Raw genomic sequence first — 24,438 nt, forward strand, 5'->3', positions numbered from 1 at the left:
GTGGAATCAAACCCTAGGTCAAAAGCCCTTGCAAACAACCCTAAAATCCCCTTTAGAAGGCAGGGTAGCGCTACAACGCTCATGGGAGGGCTCTACAGCCCTACAAACAGAAGCAAAATCCCCTCAGCACTCATGGTCTAGCACTACAGCGCCCAAAGACTAGCGCTGTAGCGCTAGTCACAGACAAACCAGCATCAGTTTCCCCTTTCTGCGATTTCCTCAAACCAACCTCAACCAAAACTCTTCCAAATATTTCCCAAACTCAAAAACAACCTTATGACCATACTCCACTCATCCCAAGCACCCCAAATACCTAGAACTCAAGCACATGCATCCCTTTGTGCAGTGATGCATGTGTTTAGGAGTGGCACATGAACAACAACAAAGTTAGAGCTCAGAATTTATACCTTTAATGGGATTTCGACCACAAGTTGCCTCTAGACTTCCTGGGCTTGCTCCTCCCCAGCCTTAGGCATGAATTCCCTAAAGTTTCCATCTAATTCAACTTAAACACCATAGCTCAAAAACCAGAAACAAAAACTGAAGAACTCTAAAGTCTTACCTCAAGTGTTGATGAACTCTTGCTAAACCTCAGCCAATTCCCCAAACTTAGCTTAGAATCCTTGATGCTTAGTTTATCCCAACTCTCCTCTGAGTTTGCTCCAAAAACTCTCAAGAAACAGATGAAGGAAATGTAAACCGACCTAGAAAACTCTCTCTGTTTTCTCCCTTTCTTTTCCCTTCCTTTTCCTTCTTTTTTTCAGACTTCTACACTTCTCTACAATTCCCACTAACATAAAGCCTTGGTAATATTAACTCCTGTAAGCCAAATGACTATTATGCCCTTCCTATTAAGTCTAAACCCTTTAATCCACTTAGGGGCATTTTAGTCATTTTACCCCAATTCCCGCTAACTCCTCGAGTGTCTCTAATATTTCCCCCTTAATTCCCAATACCTAACTAATCACCAATAATATTCCTCAATGTCAAAATAGACTCCAATATATATATTCACTAAATTCCCATTTATACCCCTGAGCTCACCCCGAGCCGGGTAAAAATCCCCGCCATGACTTTTCTGCTACTTTGTTCACTAGGATCGTCTCGAGTCACAGATCACAGATATATCCACATAATAATGTGGTCTCGACAATTATCACATATATCAATACAGTTATGCCCATAATGGCCAAAATTACGATTATGCCCTTCTAACCTAATCAGGGCCTGCATGCATACTAATACACATAGTCATGCATCTCAAATATTCAAATAGTCATATAAAATGCTTTAAATCATAATCATGCATCTTAATCATTAAAATCACACATAATTCCCATTATGCCCTTCAGGAACACTAATCAAGGCCCTTAAGCCCTATTAGCGAATTTGGGTCGTTACAAAAGGAATCTCGGTGAAGAGGTTTGGCAAGGAGGGAAAGTTGAGTCCCAGTTATGTCTCACCTTTTGAGATTTTGGATAGGGTGGGCAATGTGGCTTACAGGGTAGCTTTACCACCATCATTGTCTGAGGTGCACGACGTGTTTCATGTGTCACAACTTCGAAAATATGTGTCCAACCCCTAGCATGTGCTGAGCTACGATACCTTGGGTTTGCAGGAGGATTTATCACTAGATGAACGTCTAGTGAAAATACTCGACCGAAAGGACAAAGTCCTAAGGAATAAGACTATTTCCTTGGTGAAGGAATTGTAGAGAAACAGTTCTGTTGAATAAACAACCTGGGAATAAGAGCCCAATATGCAACAGCAATATCCCGAGTTGTTTGAGTAAAAATTTCGAGACGAAATTTCTTTTCAGGGGGGATAATTGTAATATTTGTTTTCTCGAAATGGTCATTTTGTAATTTTTCCACTGAGAGTATTTTGTCATTTTACATATTTATGGGTTTAGATATGTATGGATTCCAGTGATAACAAAGATTATTAATTTCTTATGTTTGAGAACCTGGAATGAGATTTAAATCTCGACATATGCATAATGCCTAATAAATAATTAATTACGTGGGTTAATTTAATTATTTATTTATGTTGTGAATGTTATTATTATTATGAGCATAATAATATTAAGGGATAATTGCGACATAAGTACCCAATGTTTGGGTTTTGTACGCGGCATAGACCCAATGTTTATTTTTAGTGGAAAAAGTACCCAAAGTCAGTAAAACTGTAATTCCATCAGTCTCCTCCGTTAGGCAGACACGTGTCACGTTTTTATTGGTCCAAATCATAATTATTTTAAAAATATTATTGAGTTGGACCAATCACGAAGTGACACGTATTGGTCCAGTCATCACGAAACGGAACCTAACGGAGGAGGCTGACGGAATTATAGTTTTACTGACTTTGGGTACTTTTGCCACTAAAAATAAACATTGGGTCTATGCCGCGTACAAAACCCAAACATTGGGTACTTTTGCCGTAAACACCCAACCACGACAGTAACCTCTGTTGACTGTTGTAATTGCTTAGCAGGACTCTACGCCGACAGTTGAAAACTGTAGGCATAGAGACCAACGCCGACAGCTAATAACTATCACTGTTGCTTTTGACTGTCGCTATTGTAGAGTCCAAGAACTTTACTTAGCTAGTTATTTAGTAGTATTATAGTATGTTTAGTATTATCTTTGTAACTGTGGATTTTTGGTTCAGACCGGGAATTATTTGGACACTCATAGTAGTACTTATAGATTTTCTAAGTTTAATCTATAGTTTAAGAATATTAAGTATAACCTAAGGTTTGATTAATGTGACTGATATTAAGGATTATATTTATTATATTATAAGGTTTAGACATCAACCAATAGGATTTTAAGCACACGTTATGAATGGTGATTAAGGATTAAGTATTTTTGAGGATTAAATTTAATAAGGAGTAAAGTTTGAATGTTATAGGGTCAGTCAGCAGCTTTGAATACGTTGAGGGCTTAGTCAAGGCTGTTTACTCCATTCAAACTTAGCTAAAAATGTGTAATTTCGTGTTTAATTATTCAGCGTGTGCCGATATATCGCAGCTATAGGGGGCGATATATCGCAGCACGTAGATACGGAAAACACGAGATGATGCACGGTCGCCTCGGGCATACTAGCCCAGGCGATATATCGCCTACAGGGGGCGATATATCGCCTCCTTCAGCATAAATTCAAACTCTTTTGAATTCATTTCCTTTCAGCCATTCAAACTCCTTCAACAGTCCAGCATCTTTTGAACGAGTCTTCAGCCTCTGCTGAACGATTATTCAAATGATTTTCACCTAAAAAGCTATTATTTTTATTCAAGTAAAATCAATATACTTTCATTCCCAAACTCTATAAATAGGACCTAGTACCCAGCCATTTCTTCACCTTTTACTCTAAGTTCAGAAGCTGCTAATGCTAAGTAAGTGTGAGAGTGTAAACACCTGGTTTGGGGAAAAATCATAAGCTTAAACATCATAAGCTTATCAAACACTTTGGGAAGTGAGATTCGTTAGTATTTCGGTTGTGGTTAGATTGATCTTGCAAGTCTTTGAGGTAAACCCGAAACTCTAGTTCATTTGATTTATGTTATGTTTCCCTTCTCTTAGTCTTCTACTTAGTTTCCTAACCTCATTCTTATTTTGGTTAGGGAATCCAAGTTCTTAAGCACATAAGTGGTGGTAAGCATAATTCTCAATGGTTTAGTCTTCCTATTCATTTTCATTTCTTCTTCTTCTTCTTAAGACTCACTCTTTCTCATATGGTTTTAGGAGTGTTCCAAAAGTCCCAACTCAGTCCATTATATCCCGGTAACTTTGGTAAGGAAAATAGGCTAGAATCTATATGTTTATGTTTATGTTATCTTATGTGTTATGTTATGATATGTTATGAATATGTTATAAATGTGTTTGTTGTAGGCTTGGGCTTATGCCCTATTTGACTAACAAGACCCCAAAAAGATTGTGGGCATATGCCTATTTAGCTGGTAGGACCCCACTAATCTCATGGGCATAAGCTTGTTTAGTCTATGGGACCCCAAGTAATAATGGCCATTATAATAAGTGTATTATGTGTTATGATATGTCTTTATGTTTCTTATGAAATTATGTTTATGACTATGTGTTAGATTTTTCCTTGCTGGGCATTAGGCTCATTCCTTTCTGTTTATGTGCAGGAAATAAGCTTTAGAGGCGGAAAGATTTGTGACGCTTAGAGGATGTGTATCGATGGTGAATGGAGTCAAGGGGCCGAGCGTTACTCGATTCGAGAATGTAGTCTCGTTTTAATTGTTATGGTTTTATATGTATTTTCCGCATTTTCTTATGTAATTCTTTTCATTTAAATCATGTTTTGTTTTTAAAGACAATGGGATCCCAAATCCTTCTTAGTATTCTATTTATTTGTAAGTAACTCTTATTTTTACAAGTTACTCAATAAAATTATGGTATTTTCATAAAAATGTAAGTTTTATGTATAGTTTCGTTGCTGGTCCAAATAGTCTAGATTAGTGGGTCATTACAGCTATTGACTCCAACGCCGACAGTTAATTCGAGACCAATGCCGACAGTTAAAATGTGTCGCTATTGACCCCCAACGCCGACAGTTAATTCGAGACCAATGCCGACAGTTCAAAATTGTGGTTATTGACCCAACACCGATAGTTAATAAAAGCTCAATACCGACAGTTATAAAATGTCGCCGAAATTCAAATAAAAAATTATCTAAAATTATAATTAATGAATAATATAATTCAAACAATAAACTAAATTATGTAAATATATTTATAAAAATAATTTATTAATTAAAAACTTTAAAAGCTAGATTTTCTTTTGTTTCTAAATTTTTAATATTATATTAACTTTTTATTTATAATAATTTCTATATCAAAATTTAAATTCATTATGATATAATGAATAATATACTTAAATATTATTTATTTAACATATTTATGAAAAAATTAATTAAAAAATAGTTATTTTATTGATTGGTTAAATATTGTAAAATAATTTTAAAATTTCACTAATAATATTGGGGTTTTTATTTATTTTTTGTTGAAGTTTCTTTAAAAAAAAAAAGCGCCAAAATATACTTTTTATTTTTGCCAAAATGTCTCCCGCCCTAGCATTCCTCTTTTTTCTTTCTGTCCCCCCCCCCCCAAATATTCTTCTATCTTTAGAACACCAAATCTATAGCTTTCACCTTCTTAAAATTAGGGGCTCGGGCTTTCTCATGCTATTCCTCTCTCACATATGGATCTTAATAGGAATTGTTGAAGAGTGGGTTTTAGAAATTTATTTTTACTTCTTGGAAAATCTAGGTCTGAGCTGCGTTAAATGGTTTCAAGGTTCTCTCTCAATATCATCTAATCCGGGTATGTGCTCTAAACTTTCTATTCCCTTAACATTTTATGGGTCCTCTGTTTGTTTAGAAAATTTTCTTTCATTCTTAAAGAGTTTTGGGTGAGAGAGTAGTCTGCGTTTGCATTGATATTCTGATTTTATCTTGCTACTATTGTTCCATAGGTCTAATTGCCATTTTTGAATTGGTAAAGTAAATGGGATGCCATTAATAATGGCACCGCTTGCTCCACATGGTTCTATTGTTCATAGCATTCTTTACAAGCACCACAAATAGACCAATTCCTACTAGGTATGATATGTTTTTCCTTTTCTTTTCTCTCTAGTATCTATAATAATGGATTTGGTTAACCAAATATTTAAATGGGTCATTTTCAATTTGTTAATTGCATTGCTGAAGTAAAACTCTAGTTTCAGCAAAATTATATTTTATTTTTAAGGTCCAATAATGTATTGTTTCGTTATTGTATATTATAGATAGGCATAATAGTAATTTTTTAGTAATATCTAAATCTAGATAGGCACACATTGGATTTGGTTAAGCTTTGAGGCTTGAGTGGTGAGTTATATATTTAATTGTTGGTTGAATTTGATTCATGTTAGAAAAGAGTATTTAAATGAAATTATAGTTGTTCTATACCTTTTGGTTTAGCAATTGTGATCGGTTCCATGATTTGATAAAAAACAATTCTAATCTGTTGTGGACTCTTGATTTCTAGTATACAAGAGTGTTGCGATTTTTTTTACTGCGCAGGTATACGCAATCGAATAAACAAGTAATAGTAGTGGAAATACAATATCGTTCCGTCAGGGAATTGATCTAATAATTACCAATAGCAAACTTTTATTTCTATTTGACTAATGAAAATTTAATGACAATTAACAATGAACTATAAACTAGGAAAGCAAAATTTAATTAACGAAATTTAATATAAGCGAAATATTAGAGCATTCTAATTTCATCAACCTTCAATTCTATTCAATCAATAATACAACTAATATGTTTCTTCGATCTATGATTATAGCAAGTTTACTAATGACAATTCTATTCTTTCTCAAGATATAAAATATTCAGTTTACATGTGAATTCTCTACATGTCTGTAATAAATTCTACACATAAACCGCATTAAGAACAAAAACCTAATTGCTACACAAACCAATTTGATACTTTCGTTCTAAATTGAAATCTATGTCTATTGCCTAAAACTATTCCAATTCTCACTTTTCAGATATTGAATTAAAACCAATAATCATGCAAAAGATGGTCAATCAATTACAAGCATTAAACATAAGAACAATAGATAACCATGAATTCAAAGAATCATAGAAATTGCATTAAAGATGAATAGAATATCCAGTGACTACATTAAAATACTCTAAATACGAATTTAGTTCATAATATTAAACTTCATCACACAATCTAAAATTCAAAAGCATAAAGAAAAACAAACAAAATAAAAGTTGATTTTTCTCTGTGTCCTTTCTCCTGCCGTCAGAATGCTTCCCCTTTCTGTCTCTTTCGATCTTCTTTTTATTCTTTTTACAAAAATCCAATAACCTACGAATTTTCATAAAAATTTCCAAAAATGCCCTTGTACCGATATATCGCCTATAATGCTGCGATATATCGCCCATTGAATGTACTCGATAAAAACGCAACTTCTGATGTTGTTTCTGCTTCAGCCGAAAATTGAAAATACTCCTTCTGCGATATATCGCCTGTACCACATCTCCAAATATTAACCAATTTCGACTATGAAAACATATATTTATCCAAATTCTCGAACAAATCAGAATTATAACGACACACCGCACAAGTTCACCAAACAGATTAAATAGAAACTTTCTCTTGAGAAAAACAACCAAATCAATCTGAAAAGGTTATAAATAAGCGTATATTTTGTACGCTTATCACACCCCCAAACTTGACTGGTTGCTTGTCCTCAAGCAAACAAAAGAAAGAACAAAGAAACAATCCAAAACTAAAAAAAAAAAAACTATTGGATGACTTAACTTTACAGAAACATTTAAACTTAGACTAGGGGCATAATTTTTCTAAAAAATTCCAATTCTTCTTCAATCGCTCAACCAATGCTTCAGATCATGTGACTAGAATTTCAACATATCAATAATTTCTCCAAATACTGTCATTAATGCAAATACACACTTCATTTAACAAATACTGTACAAAACATAATTTTACAAGTATCAATATTCATTCATACCACAAACCCATCAAAATTCACCATAAGCTTGCTCAATTAACTTGTCTCCACTAATATAAAATCTGTATCAAGTAGATCAAAAGGACTTTGATAGGCTCATAACATTAGGCTTAGGTAAAGGTAGATAAATAGTCATTTAGGCTCAAAATTACCATAAGCATATAAACCTCGAAACCAGCCAAATTTCTCTTCACACACCAAAAATCACCCTTTTATACAATTAGAGAGAGAGATTACAACACTTTCATTATTTTATTCTTTTCTTTTTGTATCACTTTTTTTTTCAAGACTTATCACTTTTTTTTTTCAAGTCACACTCCCCCAAACTTAATATTTTCCATATATATATATAATCAAGGAGTGTGACAAAGTGATTTTTTTTTATAATCTCAAAAACTTCTCTCTCTCTTCTTTTTGTACAATCATACTACATTCAAATCATACCAATACCTCACTATTTTCCATTCTTCTTTCCCACAAATTATATGCTTATGATAACAAAGGAAAAGGAAAAATAATGAAGTTAGGAAATTTAGGCTCAAATAGTATAATCAAGAACAAAAATCAAAGTTTTAGGCACAAAAAGGGTAACTAAGGATAAATTTTCATGGATTAGCTGGAAAGGCTCAAAAGTTTACCAAAGAAAATTGCCTAAGTCATCTCTACTCAATACTTCATTTAGCATTTCGTCTCAACAAATTAACTGAGCAAGTTCTAGCTTATTTCCATATCCACCAAACATACCAATTCCCACAATACTTATAAACTTATATAATGTAAAGCATAAATTAAATAAAACACATATAATACACAACTGACAATACTCAGATCAATTATCAACAGGTTAAGCACACAGTCTACATATCCAAAGCATCAGTCTAACAACATCACAGAATTAGCATAATTCATCATTGAAGCCCCACCTGTCATAGTCGATAATAGTTTCGTACAGTCATCCAACATTAAAAATAGAAATAAAAACATCAAAAGAAAAATAAATAGTCCCCCAAACTTAAAATAAACAGTGTCCTCACTATTGCATGAAATCCAAAGGAACTTAACTAAAAGAAAAGAAAAGAAAATAAAATAAACTAAAAAAAACTTGACAACAGAATAGTTACTCGTCGTCTTCAGAATCTGGAGGCGGTTGATATGGTTGGCGCAATTTCGGAGGACATTGTGGAAAATCATTAAATCCTGTGTAGCGCGCAAATGCCCCACAAAAATCAGCCATGTAGTTCGTCATGTGGAATTGACGATCTCTAATATCCGCCTGACCATGCAACAACAGCTGTTGTTGTCTCTTCAAATCTTCAATATCTTGTTGCATGGTGCTATATTGCCGAGAACTAGAGCCTTCAGTAGCTCTAGACGTGGATGGTTTTCTACCCTTTCTCTTTGGCCGAGTGGACTCAGGTTGTTCATCGGTAGGTGGCAATGCCAGCAGACTTGGGTCTACAGGCTCGTATCCCAAACCAGTGGGTCGAGGAACACCCCCATAATTCTCATCTTGATGCAACACTGACTGATGACTAATTATTGGAGATTGTTCACAGACTTCATTAATGTTCATGGGCACTCCTTGATTCTTACATAAACTTGTAATTAGCGAAGCATGTCCATGACCACCAGATGTGGCCCCTCGCGCAATATAACTGATACTCTCTGCGATAAGCCTCCCAACATTGATTGACTTGCCTGAACAAATACAATATAGCAAGTATAGACGTTCAATAGTTACTTCCATTTGTTGAGTGGAAGGCATAAGAGTACTAATGACGAACCTGTTCCAAAGCCTCCCATACAGACTCAAACAGGTGGCCCTGATAGATCGCGGAGTAACCATGTCACTCCCCATTTTGTATGTAGAGCCGGGCTTAGTCATTTCCTTTAAGAGCAAATCATAATCCTTTTCATCGGCTCCTGCACGATAATCATCATCCCATGGATCATTGAGGCCATAGAACCTGTTTATTACTTGAGGAGAATAACAAACTTTTTTACCCCAAACGAAGACTGTATGATCATCCCTCTCCACAAAAGCATTGGCATAAAATTCCCTGACCAAACTGATATTGGCTAAAAGTTTGGGCTCACACAACTGCTGCCAATTTCTATTGATAATCATCTGCGGAAGAATGCCATCCAATTCACTGGGCCGAAAGTGAGACTCCACAATCACTGTTTTATTTTTAACAATCCATTCCTCAAATTTGTTTTGAGCAGTGGGGTTAACAAACGTATGAGGAATAGTGACATTGGCTCGTTGGACTGTGGACATGGTCTTTGCTTTCTTAGATGCCATGGAGTAATTCAATCGCAAAAACACAAATAACAGTCACTGAACACACTAACAACCCCAAATCAACTCAGAAACACCCAATAATCTCCAAAATATGGCAAAGCCGTTCACTGAGTACTTTTATCGAACACTTAGTGTGCAATCGTGAAACAACCCCACAAACTTTCCCAAATATACAGAATAATCTCCCAAGATGATAAAAAAAATAAACACAAACCAATCTCATAATAATTCCCAAAAATCCGTCCAATGCCCAACACAAAATCTAAGTTCTTCAAATTTCCTCAATATATCATTAAGCACATCAAAACTCAACAATGTACCTTGAAAACTTGAAGAGGATGATGAAATTGGTCTTCAATCACAGCAAGATTCAGCCCTTTCATGCTTGATGATGGTGATGGGATGCTTGAGAGAGAGATTTGTTTGAGAGGAAAAATGGGAGAAAAAGGGAATGTTTGATAGAGGGTTTCGGTTCTGTGAAAGGGGTCAAATTGGAGTTATGTTTTTGGGGGAAAATAACTGATATAAATGGATCATGTGCTCCACACGTGCTATATTTTTTTTCAAAAAATTCGACCAGGCGATATATCGCCTATATGTGGCGATATATCGCCACATGCTGTATCGCCGAACGACGTCTATGTTCTTCATGGCGATATTTCGCCTCCAGCACCCCCGATATAGCGCATTCCCTTTTGCTCTAACCGATATATCGCCATTGGTAGGCGATATATCTCTTGGGCACCTGAAAAAAAATTTTAACATTGCAAATTCCCATCCGAATCTGTTGTCCAGACGATATATCGCCTAAATGCAGTTCAAAATTATCAGCTTTTTTCAGCATTTTTTTGTTTTTTTTTTGTTTTTTTACGTTTTTCACGGTTCTACTACACTAAAAGAAATAAAAATAAAAATATAATGTCAAACGAAAACAACAAAAAAAATGTAAACTAATTACGAATTGTTCATAAATTTTAAAACTGAAAACAACCGAAAAGTAAAAATAATGAGATGCCTCTCAAAAGCGCTGTCATTAACGTCATTTAGCCGGACGCTGCTTTTCTTGCCTTCAAGAATCCACTAGTGTAATATTGACCTTCTTTTCAATGTCGCCTCCATAGTAATGCTTCACCCGCTGCCCATTAACTTTAAACGGAGAAGAATCACCTTGTTGAATCTCCAAAGCCCCGTATGGAAAAACTTTTGTAACAATGAATGGCCCCGACCATCGAGACTTTAATTTTCCCGGAAATAACTTGAGACGGGAATTGAATAGCAGCACCTTATCGCCCACTTGAAAAGTCCGATTGACAATATTATTGTCATGCCATTTCTTTGTCTTTTCTTTGTAGATTCTTGCATTCTCGTAGGAATCATGACACAATTCATCTAGCTCATTCAGTTGAGCTAACCTTAATGCTTTCGAAGCGCCCGGATTGAAATTCAACTTTTTTAACGCCCACTATGCCCTATGCTCCAGTTCAAATGGAAAGTGACAAGCTTTACCATATACAAGACGGTAGGGAGACGTACCAATTGGCGTTTTAAAAGTTGTCCGATAAGCCCATAACGCATCATCAAGCTTATTCGACCAATCCTTTCTATTAACTTACACCGTCTTCTCTAAAATCAGCTTAATCTCATGATTTGACACCTCCGCTTGCCCATTTGACTGCAGATGATATCCCAATGCCATCTTGTGTTTAATTCCATACTTCTCCATTAAGGAATCAAAAATCTTATTGGCAAAATGAGTCCCTTCATCACTTATAATCGCTCGAGGTGTGCCAAAACGAGAGAAAATATTCTTTTTCAGAAACTTGACTACCACCTGAGCATCATTAGTTGAAGTAGCAACTGCTTCAACCCACTTACTTACATAATCCACCGCCAACAAAATATACAAATTACCAAACGACGGTGGATAGGGTCCAATAAAGTCAATACCCCAAACATCAAATAATTCAACCTCTAATATATTAGTGAGAGGCATTTCATGACGTCTTGAGATATTACCTACCCTTTGACAACGATCACACCGTTTCACATAGTCATAGCTGTCTTTATACAGAGTAGGCCAATAAAATCCACATTCAAGGACCTTTGTAGCAGTCCTTGCTCCCCCAAAATGTCCACCAGTAGGGGATGCATGGCAATGAAACAAGATGTCCTTCATTTCTCTTTCAGGCACACATCTTCTGATAATCAAATTCGGACATTGTTTGAATAAGAAAGGATCATCCCAGTAGTAGTGCTTCACATCATGATAAAAAAATTTCAATCTCTGCCCTAGAATTTCTGGTGGCACTACGTTGGCTGCCAAATAATTCACATAATCCGCAAACCATGGCACCAACTCATCTTCCACTGCAAATAATTGTTCATCTGGGAAACTCTCATTAATCTCTCCTACAGCAAGTTCTGACTTATCCCCCAACTCAAGTCTTGATAAGTGATCCGCTACCAAATTCTCAGTACCCTTCTTATCTCGAACCTCCATATCAAACTCTTGTAAAAGAAGTACCCAACGAATAAGTATGGGTTTAGCATCTTTCTTAGCAATAAGATGCCTGATTGCTGAGTGATCAGTATACACAATAACTTTGTTCCCCATCAAATAAGGCCTGAATTTATCGAATGCATATACAATGGCAAGAAGCTCTTTCTCAGTGGTGGCATAATTCAACTGAGCGCCATTTAGTGTTCTGCTGGCATAATAAATAGTCTGAAATACTTTGTCAACACGCTGCCCCAGAACTGCACCCACTGCAAAATCACTTGCATCGCACATTAACTCAAATGGCAGGTCCCAATCCGGTGAAATTACTATAGGTGCCGACACCAATTTCTGCTTTAGTATCCTGAAAGCTTCAAGACACTTCTCATCAAACTCAAATGGAACCCCATTCATCAACAATGCCGAGAGTGGCTTAGAAATCCTGGAGAAGTCCTTTATAAATCTTCTGTAGAACCCCGCATGACCAAGGAAACTTCTCACCCCTTTCACTGAAACTGGAGGTGGAAAATTCTCAATAGTAGCAATCTTAGCCCTATCAACCTCAATACCATTCTTAGACACCTTGTGCCCAAGTACTATGCCTTCATTTACCATGAAATGACATTTTTCCCAATTCAAGACTAAATTCGCCTCTTCACATCTTCTCAGCACAGCCTCCAAATTCCTTAGACAATCATCAAAAGAAGACCCCATAACAGAGAAATCATCCATAAAGATCTCAATGCTTCGTTCCACCATATCAGAGAAAATAGCCATCATACACCGTTGAAAAGTGGTTGGGGCATTGCACAGATCAAACGGCATACGACGGAATGAAAAAGTACCATATGGGTAGGTGAAAGTCTTCTTTTCTTGATCCTCAGGAGCAATGGCTATTTGATGGTACCCTGAATAGCCATCCAGAAAGCAGTAATATTGATGTCCAGCCAATCTATCTAACATCTAATCAAGGAAAGACAGTGGAAAGTGATCTTTTCTAGTTGCTTTGTTCAGTTTACGATAATCTATACAAATCCTCCAACCAGTTACGGTACGCGTTAGGATAAGTTCATTATTGCCATTCTTCACCACTGTAATCCCTCCTTTCTTAGGGACTACCTGAACTGGACTTACCCAACTACTATCTGAAATGGGATAGATCACCCCAGCATCTAACCACTTCAAGATCTCCTTCCTTACCACCTCTTTCATTGCTGGATTCAATCGACGTTGTGCTTCAATAGAGGGCTTACTGTCATCTTCCATCAAGATCTTGTGCATAACTGTGGATGGACTTATTCCCTGAATATCTGCCAACGTCATCCAATTGCCAACTTATGGGTTCTCAACACCCGTAACCGTTTTTCCATCTCCTCATTAGAAAGAGAAGAAGACACAATGACTGGTAAAGTCTCCTTCTCACCCAGAAAAGCATATCGAAGATGTGCTGGCAATGATTTCAATTCCAACTCTGGAGGTTTCTGAACTGATGGTAATGGTCTTTCAGGTCCTTGGCCCAAATCTTCATATTTTCGATTATAAATTGGCCCTTTAGAATTCATCCACTGTACACACTCTTGGACCTCACTGTCTAACTCAGCATCTATATCCCCAATTGTCAAACTCTTCTGAAGTGAATCCTTTGTAAGATTAATTTCTGCCACTGCTTTCTCTACCAGGTCAACTTTGAAACAGCTATCATTTACATTTGCAAACTTTAAAGCCTTAAACACGTTGAATACCACTTCTTCACCCTGGACTCGAAGTGTCAATTCACCTTTTTGAACATCAATTAAAGCCTGCCCAGTAGCTAAAAATGGTCTACCCAGAATGATAGGTACATCCATATCCTCCATATCCAGAACGATAAAATCAACAAGAAAAATAAACTTATCCACCTTCACAAGAACATCTTCAATAATTCCCCGTGGATGTTTCACCGATCGATCCGCTAGTTGTAGAGTGACGGTTGTCGGTCTTGCCTCACCCAAACCCAGTCGTCTGAACACAATTAAGGGCATCAGAATAATACTTGCCCCCAGATCACATAAAGCGTGCTTACATTCAAATTTGCCAATGGTGCAAGGTATGGTAAAGCTCCCTGGATCTCTCAACTTTTGGGGCAACTTCCTCTGCAATATCGCACTGCACTCTTCAGTGAGTGCCACCGTCTCATACTCCTCCATCTTCCTTTTCTTCGACAGAATCTCCTTCATAAATTTCACATAGCTGAGCATTTGCTCTAAAGCCTCAGCAAAAGGAATATTGATATGCAGCTTTTTGAATACCTCTAAAAACTTAGAAAACTGTTTATCCAATGTAGTTTTTCTAATCCTCTGAGGATATGGAACTTGAACTGGCTGACTATCAACAAAGGGAGGACACTTGTTTGAACCCTGGTGGTCTTCAGTAACCCCATTCGCTTTTGTATCTAATTTCTCACCCAACTCTTCATTCTGAACCACTGACTTTTGTACACTGGGCTGCTCCACTTGCTTACCATTCCTCAACGAAATTGCTTGATAGTTTTCTTTAGGATTTACCACGGTATTACTAGGAAAATTCCCTTGCGGTCTGTTATAAAGCATGTTGGCCAACTGACCCACTTGTGTCTCAAGGTTTCGAATAGAGGATCTGGTCTCAGTCATGGATTGAGTCTGAGTATTAGTGAGAGTCAACAAGGCTGCTTGCAAGTCATTAGGCTTTTCGGGTTGATCTTGCGGTCTAGGCTGGTGTGACGATGAGGCTTGATTCATAGGCTGTTGTGACATGTGTTGCTGGTATGGCCCTTGAAACTGTGACTGTTGGCCCTGATTGTTTCTCCATGAGAAATTTGGGTGATTTCTCCACCCAGGATTGTAAGTATTGGAGAACGGATTCTGATAAGGCCTTTGAAAATTACCAACTGCCTGTACCTGAGCCTGATTAACTGGCATATTACCATACATGTTGGCCGCTGTACACTGTTCATACAAATGAGGCCCTCCACATAATTCACACCCTGATTGCATCTGTATAGCCTGGGCTTGAGCTGAGATCTTGTTTTGTTGCAACTGCTTTGTCAATGAAGCAACCTGAGCAGTTAAAGCAGTGATAGCATCTAATTCATGTACCCCAGCTACTTTTCTCTGTGAAGTGTCTCGTTCGGCAGGCCACTGATAATTGTTCATAGCCATCTCCTCTAATAATTCATATGCCTCATCAACCCCTTTACTCATGAAAGCACCACCTGCTGCTACATCTATTATAGTGCGAGTAGTACCACAAAGCCCATTATAAAAATTGTGGACTAACATCCACTTCTCTATACCGTGATGAGGGCATTTCCTGAGCAGGTCTTTGAATCTTTCCCAATCATCGTACAATGATTCTCCCTCATTCTGTTAGAAGTTATTGATTTCTCTCCTCAACTTAGCAGTTTTTGCAGGAGGAAAGAACTTTGAGAGAAACTTCTGAGCTAGTTCCTCCCATGTATTGATTGAGTTGGCCTGTAGAGAAATAAGCCAACTTTTTGCCCTGTCCCTTAGTGAAAAAGGGAACAATCTCAACCTTATTGCATCATCGCTCACCCCATTAAACTTAAACGTTGCACATAGCTCAAGGAAGTTCACTATGTGCAAGTTAGGATCCTCATTGGGGAGACCACCAAACTGGACAGAAGTCTGGACCATTTGTATCATCGTCGGCTTAATCTCAAAGTTATTAGCAATAACATTCGGAGGCCTAATGCACGAGTGCACTCCTGTGACAGCAGGGAGCACATAATCTTTTAATGCTCGCACATTTTGATCTTGAGCGATGTGATTTTGACCATCATTATTGTTAACCCCGTCTCTTTGGTTGGCAGCCATTGATGCTTCCAACCTCTTTTTCCTTCTGTTTTGTCTGCAGGATCTTTCGATTTCAGGATTAACAGGCACAAGATTTGCAGATCCTTCACGTCACATACAAAAGATTCACCTATTAAAACAAAATGCGACAACTTGGATTAGTTCAAATAATAAAAACAGCCAAATTAGAATAAAAATTAACTATTTTGATATTAACCAATTTCGACTATGAAAACAGATATTTATCCAAATTCTCGAACAAATCAGAATTATAACGACACACTGCACAAGTTCACCAAACAGATTAAGTAGAAACTTTCTCTTGAGATAAACAACCAAATCAATCTGAAAAAGTTATAAATAAGCGTATATTTTGTACGCTTATCAAAGAGAAATGACAATATCACAATCAACATGGCTTACCGACATTCCTTCTCTTGCAAGTTCACACATAAAAAAACTTGGTTATCTCCAACATTTTTTGTTTCTGATGAAATGTTTTGTGTTTATTCCTTTTATGAACGTGTAGGGTGTGAATAAGTGACAAGTTTTATGGGTCATTCAACTTGGGGTTAGCATACGAATGGAAGTGATAAGATGGAGGAAAGGCCCTTGGACTTCAGAAGAGATAAGATGCTTACTGAATATGTGAGCTTGAATGGTGAAGGAAGATGGAGTTCTATAACGCTCGGTCTGCAGGTAATTATTATATATATATAGTTAATAGCCTCATTTATACCATCTAGAGTATCTTAATTATATGAGTTGTTGGTATAATTGTGTGTACTCATATGTTGACTTGCTCTTTATTTTCTTGTGCCTTTTCCCTTTCACTTTCTTATTTTTCTTGTTTCTGCACTTTTTGCTATTTTGAGGCGGTGAGCTTTGCATTGATATTGACCTTATAGTAATGGTGATGATGGCAATAACTTGTGAAGTTTTCAGCTAAGATTTAGTGAATATGTTATAGATATTGATTTCTCTTTTTTACTTTCTATTGATTCAATCATTAGTGGGTCTTTCGTTTGGCAATAAATAGATCATGGAAATCAATGGCAATAATGAAGCTCTTTTATTTTCATTCATCTGATTTGGTTGATGTTCAGAGACTAGGATTTGAACAAGTATGTATATGCATATATATATATACAATGAAATACTTCATTGAAATACTTGTGTAATTGTTTTTTGAAATGATTATATGACATAGAGTTTGTGGAATCTTAAAGTTGCCTGCATAGTGTTTGATTAATTGCTGTTTGTGAGGGACTTTTTTTGTTTACCATAAGATTGGTTATCTAACTTTTGAATTTGATTTGTGTAGCATAGTGGGATGAAGACACACACTTGAGAAAATGAGACTCGATACTCGAAATCAATGGGCAACAAAGTTTCTTTGAGCAGATGAGTCACAACTAGGGTAATGTGTTAGTTGTTAGCTTTAGTTTCTTGTTTTCTCTGTACGTTGATGTATTTTATATATATTTGGTATTAAAACTGAGTATTTAATTAATATATAATTTCACTATATATATAAATTTATATTAGTTTTGGTTTTAAAAATCTTATGGATTGGTATTTTCGTGGACTTACTGGTTTGTGTATCTGCTTCTCTATATTTGTTGAAGGTATCTAGTGTTTTCTAGATCTACTTGGCAATGAGCTTGGCATCTTATACAAGTAACTTGTAATAATGAAATCCATTGATAATCTTTTAATTTAGCAAACACTATTATTGAAATCGTCAAGCAAAAATTGCTTTCGCATTTTGTAATCTTAGTCATACAGCATGAAGTTTCATGTTTCATGGTAGCTAATAATCCTTGAGGCTAAATCAAACACGACTTTCAATTAGTTAGACTTTAGTTTGCTTGAAAGTTGAAATTGTGTCTAAAGAACTTGAAAATTGGTTATATATTGTATCATTGTGTGTGCATTCTTTTGGGATATTTGCAGCATAAGTACCAAATGTTTGGGTTTTGTACGCGGCATAGACCCAATGTTTATTTTTAGTAGCAAAAGTACCCAAAGTCAGTAAAACTGTAATTCCGTTAGCCTCATCCGTTAGGTTCCGTTTCGTGATGACTGGACCAACACGTGTCACTTCGTGATTGGTCCAACTCAATAATATTTTAAAAATAATTATGATTTGGACCAATAAAAACGTGACACGAGGAGGAGACTGATGGAATTACAGTTTTACTGACTTTGGGTACTTTTGCCACTAAAAATAAACATTGGGTCTATGCCGCGCACAAAACCTAAACATTGGGTACTTATGCCGCAATTATCCCCATTTTTTTTAATAAAGAGCTACAACTTTTAGTGTTTCAGGAACTAAAGAGAAAGAGCTGCTGCACTCAAGACACTTCAACATAAACTTGAGAAATACAAGATAGAGTTGAACAACTCGTATAAGAATACTCGAGTATACTTATAACTTGTTCATGTTGCACAGAACTAATTACTTATAAATTCTGATTATATTTGTACCAATCTAATTAAATATATTTTGTTTAAGTTTGCTATGTAATTTTTGCCTTTGTAATATATAAATTTGGTTTATTTTTTGATTGTTGACTGTTGTTGGTGTAATAAATTTATAAAATTGTTGAATAAAAAAGTTTATAAGTTTATTTCTTTTATTAGAAAGTGTTAGAACTAATCAAATATAAATTTAATGTTACCAATGTTAAATTAATTTAATTTTTGATGTGCATTCTTTTACTACACCATAGAGAGTCAATCACGACACCTAATAACTGTCGGCGTTGCCTGCAACGGCGACACGTATTAACTGTCGGCGTTGCTAGCAATGGCGACACTTATTAACTGTCGGCGTAGTTACCCCTACGTCGGCATAGACAAATACGACAGTTAGTTTACTGTCGTCGTTGCTCAATAGCGACAGTTAAAAACTATCGGGAAAGCCCATTTTTGTAGTAGTGTCTCCCAATTCAACAAGTTCACAACCATTCAAGATTCCCACCGGCACCACCTGATATAAAATAGTTATGTTTCATAAGATACTTTATTGATTTAAGTTTCCTCTGCTTATATCATTCTAATTCATGAATGGATGATCAAATATGAGCTAATGTTTTGGCATAAGAATAATAAAATAAAATGGTCTCAACATTGAACAAACCAAAAGACCTGGAAAACGCAAAGCAGATAGGCTTCCCAAAATCAAATTTGACCACAAGATACAAACCCCCTGCCCCAAAATTTATATACAATGATCTAAATACAAAACAAAATGCAAAACAACATAAATTTTATATCAAATCAAATTCTTATTCACAAGTCAAAAATAAAATAAAAAAACACCCGAAACCAAACAAATAAATTGCAAACAAGCTTCCTGAAAATTAATTAACACTACAAAAAAAAGGTTCTATACCGAGAACACTCTACCGAGAACATGTTCTCGGTATAGACATTTCAGATGCGCGGGACATTTTCGCGGTTCTGAAATAGGGTTAGTTCCTATACCGAGAACATGTTCTCGGTATAAGGTTTATAAATATGCCCACCTCCACGAACCCCCTTCTCCTTCCTCTCTGGTTTTTCCTCTGGTTCTCCGTGCCGTCTGCCTCTCTCCGCCGAAATCCCCCATTTTCTTCCCAAAAATTTTGGTTTTAAGTCCAAAAATCTCCAAAAGTGAAGGGGTTTCTCTCTATTTGTTAAAGGTAAGGTTTATTTCTTCATTTTATATATATATATTTATGAAATGGTAATGTATTTTTGTAATTTTTGTTTGAAGGTTGGGTACGGTTTTTGTTGAACTACAGAGAAAGATTGCAAGGAATTGAAGGTGTTGGTAAGTTGTGTTTTAATTTTTCTGTTCTTTTTTTAATTTTTTTTTTCAATTTTTGAATAATTTATGTTTTTTTATATAAATAAAATAATATTAATTTTGTTATCCTAAAAACAGGCATGGATGACGTGGCAAGTGATTTCTGAACACGTGGCTGACACCTGGAAGAATTCTATTAGAGTATCGACCAGTAAGATATTGCAAGCATAACGGTTGAGTTTTTCTTACAACCAGACTGGTCGTACACTCCGCATATCTCAAGATAATTTTGTAAAGATCTAAGTCAATCCCGAGATTGTCTCCAATAATTCCTGATGATCCGATTAAATAGGAGAGAATATCTGTAACAAATTGATGTAATCCTCCTTGAGCCTATAAATAGAGAAAGATAGTTCAAGGAGGGGACTTTTGGCTTTTTGCTTACTGGAGAATATAGATTTACGAGAGAATTAGAGCTAGTACGTTGCGATATATTGTTTATTCTTCAGAGGTTGGTGAAACTCAAAGAACCCTAGTTCTTTGATCACTCCTTTGAATCCTATATCTATAATAGCTCAAGTGGACGTAGGTTATTACCAGTTTCTAAGGCCGAACCACTATAAATTCTTGTGTGCTTTACTGTTTTCGTCATTATATTCATTCTAATATATCTGTCCACATCAAACATTTTTGACTCCGTGCCAGTTGACCAAAATCAGGGTCAACAAATTTTAATAAAAATCTGAAATTATTATATTAGAGAGAATGTATTTATTTTTAGGTTTTAAAAATATTTATTAGTAAAAATGAGATTAGGAATTAGAAAATTGTTATATGATTAATTAGTATTTTTTTTTATTAAAATAGATTCTATGTTGTTTTGGTGAAAATTATGTGTATTAAACATATTAGTAAACATATTAAATATTTGAGTGTTAATTTGAAAATTTTGGTGCTAATGTTAGTATGTTGTTGTTGTCAATTTTAATTTTTTTTGGTTATGTTGTAGTAAAAAATCAGATTTTATAAATATTGATGATTTGTTGTTGTTAATTTTTAGTAGAATTTTGATATTTTGCTTAGAAAATTGAATAATTAATAAAATTTAGACTAATAATTATAAATTATATAGTCGTTTAAAATGTATTTGTATTGCTCTCTGCATGATCTGGGTTTAGATATTTTTTATGTGTTATTTGCAGAATTTTAAATTTTGGGATAGATGAAAATATAGTCATTATGCTGTCGAATTTTTTATAGAATTGTAAAATTTAGAGATATTGTGAATATTAGTAGAAGTACTCAATAAAATTTCTAATTTAATAAATAGTGAATTGATAAGTAAAATAATATATTTTTTAATTAAGATTAAATAAAATTAACATTAACATTATGCAACTAAATTTTAATAAAAATAAACATTAATTAAATAGTTTAAGTAATAATTAAATACTAAAGTAATTAAATAAATTTTAAACAAATCTTAGAAATTTTGTTTAAATTAATAAAACTATTCAATAAAGCATAAGTAAAATATGTAATTTAATAAATACTGAATTAATATGTAAAAAAAAAAAAATATTTCTTAGTTCTGATTAAATAAAATTAACAAATATATTATTAGAAAACCAATTTTAAACATAATTTTAATCATTATTAAAATTAAAATTAATGTTTGAAGTTAGAAAAAAAATGTCAAATTTAAATAATTTTAATAAAATTTACACTCAAATATATTATAGTTAGATATCATAAAACAACATAATTAACTTCAAAGAGCATAAGACATTATAAAAAAAATATTTAATTTTATTTGTTTTTTTCTTTGTTAATAAGAAATTATTACCAAAGATATGATAGTGTGTTATTATCACCTAGTGATCATTTTTTATTTTTTTAGTGTTCATCACAAGAAGCCTTAGACTCGTTCAGAGAGGGTGAGTCATTGAAGACTCTTAAATTTGCCTCTCTCTGAATTAGGACACACACACAACTTGATTGTAAGTTTGATGATTAGTGTTCTGTGCAGTGCTACATTCATACAATGTCGATCGACAAGAGCTGGATTAATTTGACAGATCGATTATCCAATGAGTATGAGGTTGGTGTGATGGATTTTCTCCAAAGAGCTCGGCAGTGCGTTGACTCAAGGGGATTGGTGAAATGTCCGTGTAGGAGGTGTGTCAACGTTGAATTTCAGACGATTGATGTATTAGAAAATCATCTCTTTGTAAATGGTTTTCTACGGAAATATACCAATTGGCATTGGCATGGAGAGGATGAAATAATACCAATGAGGAAAGTGATAGATCAAAATGATGAAGATGAAATGATGGATGTTCTCAATGATGTTATGCAAAATGACAATGACGAATATGAAGAGAATGAGTGCGATCAAGAGATACCTACAGCAGACTATAGGGGTGGGCAACATTATAACGATTTGTTTGCTGAGATCGAGGCTCCATTATTCCCTGGGTGTCAAAATTATACATCATTGAATTTCCTAGTGAAGTTAATGCATTTCAAAGTGTTGGGAAAAATTCCCAACAAAATCTTTGATGGAATGCTGGAGTTCTTACATGATGCATTTCCAGCCCCAAATAAGCTTCCAAAATCGCATTATGCAGCGAAAAGGTTGTTGCGGAAACTTGGATTAGGCTACGAGTCAATCCATGTCTGCAAGCATGCTTGCGCACTGTTTTGGAAAGAACATGCTGGAAAAAGCAAATGTCCTGTTTGTGGGGAGGATCGATGGGTGGACAAGAACACCAAGGGCAAGAAAGTGCCTCATATAGTGATGCGTTATTTTCCTTTAACCCCTAGGTTAATGCGAAAATATGCATCGAGGCACATTGCTCAACATATGAGATGGCATCACGACCAACGTATAAAAGAAGATGGTGTATTACGTCATCCTGCTGATGGGAAAGCTTGGAAGGACTTTGATCGAAATAATCCAACATTTGCAATGGAACCCAGGAATGTGCGGCTTGGATTGGTTACAGATGGATTCAATCCCTTTGGTAATATGAGTCTTTCTTATAGTATGTGGTCGGTTGTGTTGACGACATATAACTTGCCACCATGGTTGTGCATGAGAGAAACTAATTTCATGTTGAGCTTATTAATTCCGGGACCTCATTCGCCAGGAAAAGATTTTGATGTTTTCTTAAGACCATTGATTGATGAGTTAAAAGAATTATGGGTGACCGGTGTACAGATTCGAGATGCAGTCGATGGTAGTTTCTTCACTCTTCGGGCAACTTTGATGTGGACTATAATATGTTGAAGTAATTATTTTTAACAATAATTAATTTTATATAGTTATTTGTAACCGATAAATGTAATTTTAATATTTATTAATTTGACAGATATGGCTGATGTTATTGCTCGATCTCACGGGGGTGATGGTGGAGGTTGCGATCCTCCACGTGGACCGTCAAATATCCCAGCTGATTGTGAACGAGGTAATACTTTACACATTGATATACTCCTTAAATTTTAAGAATTAATCCATTATTTTAACAAGGGATATTTGCGGCATAAGTACCCAATGTTTGGATTTTGTACGCGGCATTCCGTCAGCCTCCTCCGTTAGGTTCCGTTTCGTGATGACTGGACCAACACGTGTCACTTCGTGATTGGTCCAACTCAATAATATTTTAAAAATAATTATGATTTGGACCAATAAAAATGTGACATGTGTCTGCCTAATGGAGGAGACTGACGGAATTACAGTTTTACTGACTTTGGATACTTTTGCCACTAAAAATAAACATTAGGTCTATGCCGCGTACAAAACCCAAACATTGGGTACTTATGCTGCAATTATCCCTTTTAACAATTAATCAATTTTAATTTTAAAATATTTAATTTGCATACAATAGCGCCTCCAAACAAACGTGGACGCCATAAAGGATTGAACACGCGGGAAAAAAGGAAACAGTTGGGGCGTCCTCTCCCTCTCGAGTGGGATGCGCGGGGGAGAACATATAAAGAGATCGGAGATTACAGCTCAAATTTCTCAAGAGAGCTCGGATTACTTGTTCGACAATACACAGATCCGGACTGTCCTCAATGGTCAAAAGTACCAAATGCCTCGAAACAAAGAATACTTGCACATCTGGAGGTAAGTAGTTTATGTATTTTTATGTTAATTCTAATTTTATGTTATATATCATATTTACTAATAAATATTTGTAAATTAGGATGATTTGTTTGATATTGGACATCCTAGATATGGACAAGGGCACATGCCTGGGATCTTGAGAGGTATTGATACATCGTGTGCTAAAAAGTATTCTGAATAGAAGTACGATATTAAAGAGCATTTAACGATTAATGGGCCACAAAATCGTTATGGTGGTTGCACAAATACGCAGTGGCAAAAAGCTATTGAATTTTTCCGACGCCCAAAAATTACGGTATTAATTTCTTGCAAAACT

The 24,438-nt window shown here is 35.3% G+C and overlaps 2 long non-coding RNA genes and 1 other non-coding gene across 3 annotated transcripts; all 3 read left to right on the top strand.

The window, feature by feature from the left end:
* The first annotated feature begins 5,194 nt into the window (after positions 1 to 5,194).
* LOC133830912 (uncharacterized) lies at positions 5,195 to 17,781 on the top strand. Its single transcript, XR_009892288.1, has 4 exons — positions 5,195 to 5,347; positions 5,499 to 5,625; positions 16,721 to 16,890; positions 17,516 to 17,781. It is a non-coding gene; the product is annotated as an uncharacterized LOC133830912 (long non-coding RNA).
* Positions 15,668 to 15,774, top strand: LOC133813237 (small nucleolar RNA R71). Its single transcript, XR_009884271.1, has one exon. It is a non-coding gene; the product is annotated as a small nucleolar RNA R71 (small nucleolar RNA).
* Positions 17,782 to 19,807: 2,026 nt separating the features above from the next.
* Positions 19,808 to 23,460, top strand: LOC133830916 (uncharacterized). Its single transcript, XR_009892293.1, has 3 exons — positions 19,808 to 19,883; positions 19,958 to 20,014; positions 23,365 to 23,460. It is a non-coding gene; the product is annotated as an uncharacterized LOC133830916 (long non-coding RNA).
* Positions 23,461 to 24,438: the final 978 nt, after the last annotated feature.

This window comes from Humulus lupulus, chromosome 1, assembly GCF_963169125.1.
Source record: "Humulus lupulus chromosome 1, drHumLupu1.1, whole genome shotgun sequence".
Lineage (NCBI taxonomy): Eukaryota > Viridiplantae > Streptophyta > Magnoliopsida > Rosales > Cannabaceae > Humulus > Humulus lupulus.